Raw genomic sequence first — 4,279 nt, 5'->3', positions numbered from 1 at the left:
ATTTCCACTTTTAGCATCGTTCACAGAGCCGCACTGGATTTCATGACATGCTGCTAATAAAACTGGAGGAAGATCTGTGCTGATAGTCCTACCCTGTAGCCAGCGCTCACAAGAGTGATCATGAGCTGTAGGGTTCAGCTCCAAGAGCCACGTACCACCCATCACCACTTCCACTCCTCCAGACTCCAGCTGAGTTTTGTCCAGGATCAAATTTGGCAGCCGAGCAGAGCAGCACACCTCTTGGCATCCACACGAGTGCAAAGGGTTTATCCACGGGACTAAGGAGCAGGCAGCATGGCATCCATGCACTCTGTGCAGAATCACAGGGTTCACGCTAGGGAATAAATACCACCAGGGACTGTTCCAAGCGTGCCAGCTTCTGAAGGAGCAGGTGTCAATGTGGAAGTCCCTGTGGTTTCCCAAAGCCTCGTTCAATGAATTCACTGACATTTAAGCGATTCTCCTTTTTTTTTGCCCTGTTAAAAGAGGAAACTGTGCTCTGAGGACAGATTTTTAAAGGCATTTAGGGACCTACCAATATATTTTAGCACCTGATGGAGTTCAGCTGTGCCCCTGCTGTTGGTTTCTAGCAGCTTTTGTTAATCCCTTTAAAAATCTAGCCCTGAGCAACCTCCGAGAAAGTTAGTTTATTTTGTAATTGCTGCTCGTTGTGGTCCTGATTCTGTATCTCTTCTTTGCACGATTAGCGCCTCGCTCCCTGCCTGTACCAAAGCCATCAGGAGGCTGATCTCTGCGCTCTGTGAGGAAGACAGGCAGAATCAGGCCATGTTTTGCAGATACTTGAATGTTTATAGCTCATTTTCAATTAGATTATGCTCATTCTTGCCTGCTCACAGTCAGCTACAGCTCTTGCAGAGGAACTCCAGAACAAGTGTATCTGTGAAGCTGTTTATCCAAATTTGATTTTGAATGTAAATTCGAGTTGCTGGTTGGGTTTTGTTTTTTTTTTTAATGTTATTTCCAGTTCTGTATTATGAAGTATGTTCAAATGTAGGGAACTTTACTGCCCATCACTCTTGTTGTAGCTTAATGGTGTCCTGGACTGATGTCCAGTTAACCAGTATGTTGAAGTTTCTTGGATGTTTCTCAGTTATTTCTTGATTCCTTGTTTTTCCCAGTCATTTAAGAGCACACAGGTGAGGTAGAACTGCAGGACTGAGCCCAAACAGGAGTTACACCATAGCAATAAACACAGACTCCTTCTCTAAATCTTCCCTTTGAGCTGACACAAACAGATGCTCTAAACCCCTTCATCTTTCTGTTTTGTAAACATTAAAATTGAGGTCTCCTGTTCTGTGCAAAACTACTGTCTGTCTGTGCAGAACATTTGCTTTCTGTACACATACAAAATTAAAGTCTTTCACCTAAACATACACAGTTAATAAAGGAAATTATTTGGTACTTTCCTTTTAGAGTAGCGTCTGACTTTTTAGACTTTTGACCATAGAAACTATCCAGCCAAAGTGATTACAATGATAATAATAATCTGGTTATTTGTCTGAACCTTCTGGCACAGTTCATTTCATCTGGCACACTTCTCAGCTGGATGGCAACTGTGAAACAAGAATGAAGCCTCCAAAGGTCCTCAGGGCCTCTGGATGTCACCACTGCTTGCCCGGGTGACACAGCCTGCCACAGAGAGTGTGGAGCATCACAGAAAATGTAAAGCGCTGCAGGTAACATTGCAGGCCTGGTGCAGGCAGCCCCATAGCCAGCCATGCCCCAAAACCTGTGTTGAAGGACAGCATCTGTGTTGGGCTGAAGGACCAGCAGGAATGGAGAGGAAAGCAACAAAATGAACAGAGTAAGAAAACGAACAAGTCTCCAGGACAGGCATGTTCTCCAGAGAGAGCTACAGGCCCTCAACTGTGAAGAATCTGGACTATGAACTTGGGTAGCAGTTGGCACCTGTCCTAGCACCAAAAGCTCAAAAGGTGAAGATCAATCTCTACAAACTTTCCAGAGGAATAAGCAGCTCTGACACCCACACAACACAAGCTGGATGAAACTGTTAAAAAAAAAAAAAAAACCAAAAAAACAAACACAAAACAACAAACAAGAAAAGTGTCCAAAGGAACAGAACAGATCATGGAAGAATCGATGCTTTTTTTTTTTCTAAAAGAAAATTGTGCCTCCGAGACGTTTTTGAAGGACTCAACTTGTGTATAAGAGGCCTGGATGAATACAGCCTGTTTACATTTCCATAGCACATTTGACAAGGTCCTTAGTTAAAGCTTCTTAAAGAAATGAAATCATCATGGGATGACAGGAAGATCAATAACTGGTCAAAAGACAGAAATACGTAGCCAGATTTCTTGTTGAAAGTCACTCATGGGGTGCTGCAAGGACCCTTGCTCTTCACTACTTTCTGTAAGTGGTGTGAAAAAGGATGACCCAGTTGAGTGACAATCATAAGTACATGTGGCATGAAAAATGAGCGTTAAAAAGATAAAATTTAATACTGATACATTTACAGTAGTACTTGTGGAAAAAAGCAATCCTAGCCCTACGTACATCATACTGTCTAAGCATCTCACTTTTAATAGTTTACTTTTAATAGTTTAATGACAACATTAACTTGAGTAGTCTCTAGTGGGCAGAAAGGCAACTGCATATTAGGAATCAGCAGGAATTAAGAAGAGAGCAAACCAGAAAGTAACTTAGTACCATTACATAAATGTCTGGGGCACCTGCATCTGGAATGCAGGCTGAGTCACATCCCCCAGCCCCATCCGGGGCCAGCACAAGAACAGCACAGAAAGAACTAGAAAGGGGATCAGTGTCGTAGAACAGTTTCCAGATGAGGAATGATTTCCTTGGATTACAGCTTGGAAAAATAGAAAGGACAATTAAAAACAGACGGGATAATGGTTTTATAAAGGGAGAGTTGAGTGGAGAAGGGAACAATTAATCCCCTTTGGCAGAAGCAGTATGAGCTAAGGGAGTGCTACATGCAAAGCACAAGAGGTGGCTCTTTATGGGGTGGACAGCCACCTCTGTAACTCCTGGTCTGAGGAGGCTGAGGATGCTACGATCTTACAGAGGTTCAGAAAGCAACCGGAAAAATGTAAGGGGGAAAATAAATAAAGGGTTATTAAAGGTGAAGGCAACCCATTGATTCCTGCAAAAAGTGACTTCAGATGCACCAGTGGTGACCAAACACTTTGAAATGCCACAGCACGTGGTGCTCGGTAGATTAGGGGCTTGGGGCATCTGCCAGATGAGGCTGGGGGGAGAGAGCTGGGACTGTTCAGCCTGGAGAAGAGATGACTCAGGAAGATTTGATCCATCTGTACAAACATCTGATGGGGGATGTAGGACAGACGGAGCCAGGCTCTGCTCAGTGGTTCCCAGCGAGAGGCCCAAAGGTGATTGGTGCAAACTGGAATACAAGAGGCCTCCATCCTCTTGCCCCCTCTATCGCCCTCTTGCTTCCCCATCCTCCATTACCCCTCTACTCCGGTCTGGTGTACCCCACCTGCAGTACTGCATCCAGGTCTGAAGCCCTCAGCACAGGAAAGACATGGACCTGTTGGAACGGGTCCAGAGGAGGCCACAAAGATGATCAGAGGGCTGGAACACCTCTCCTATGAGGAGAGGCTGGGAGAGTTGGGGTTGTTCAGCCTGGAGAAGAGAGGGCCCCGGGGAGACCTTATAGTGGTATTCCAGTACTTAAAAGGGGTTTATAAGAAAGATGGGGACAGACTTTTTAGCAGGGCCTGTTGCAATAGGATGAGCGGCAATGGTTTTAAACTAAAAGAAGATAGATTTAGAGTAGAAATAAGGAAGAATTTTTTTTTATGCTGAGGGTGGTGAAACACTGGCACAGGTTGCCCAGAGAGGCAGGAGATGCCTCATCCCCGGAAACACTCACGGTCAGGTTGGATGGGGCTCTGAGCCACCACATCTAGCTGAAGATGTCCCTGCTCACTGCAGGGGGGTTGCACTAGGTGACCTTTAAAGGTCCCTTCCAACCCAAACTATGGTTCTATGATCCTCGGGGACACCCCAAAAGGCCTGGCGCGGCCCGGAGACCCCAACTCCAGGCAGGGTGGGGGGGCTGCACGACCGCACCTCCCGCTCTCCCGCACCGTCCTTGGCGGGGGGAGGCCCGGCCCGCCCCGGGCACATCCCGCCGCCCGCCCCGCACCGCCGGGCGGAGCCGGGCCGGGCTGCGGGGGCGCTGCCGAGCCGCACCGGGCGGAGCCCAGCCCAGCCCCGACGAGCCCAGCCGCACCGGGCCCCGCCGAGCCCCGCC

This window comes from Numenius arquata, chromosome 1 (assembly GCF_964106895.1).
Source record: "Numenius arquata chromosome 1, bNumArq3.hap1.1, whole genome shotgun sequence".
NCBI classification, from domain to species: domain Eukaryota; kingdom Metazoa; phylum Chordata; class Aves; order Charadriiformes; family Scolopacidae; genus Numenius; species Numenius arquata.
This window is presented reverse-complemented; position numbering follows the sequence as displayed.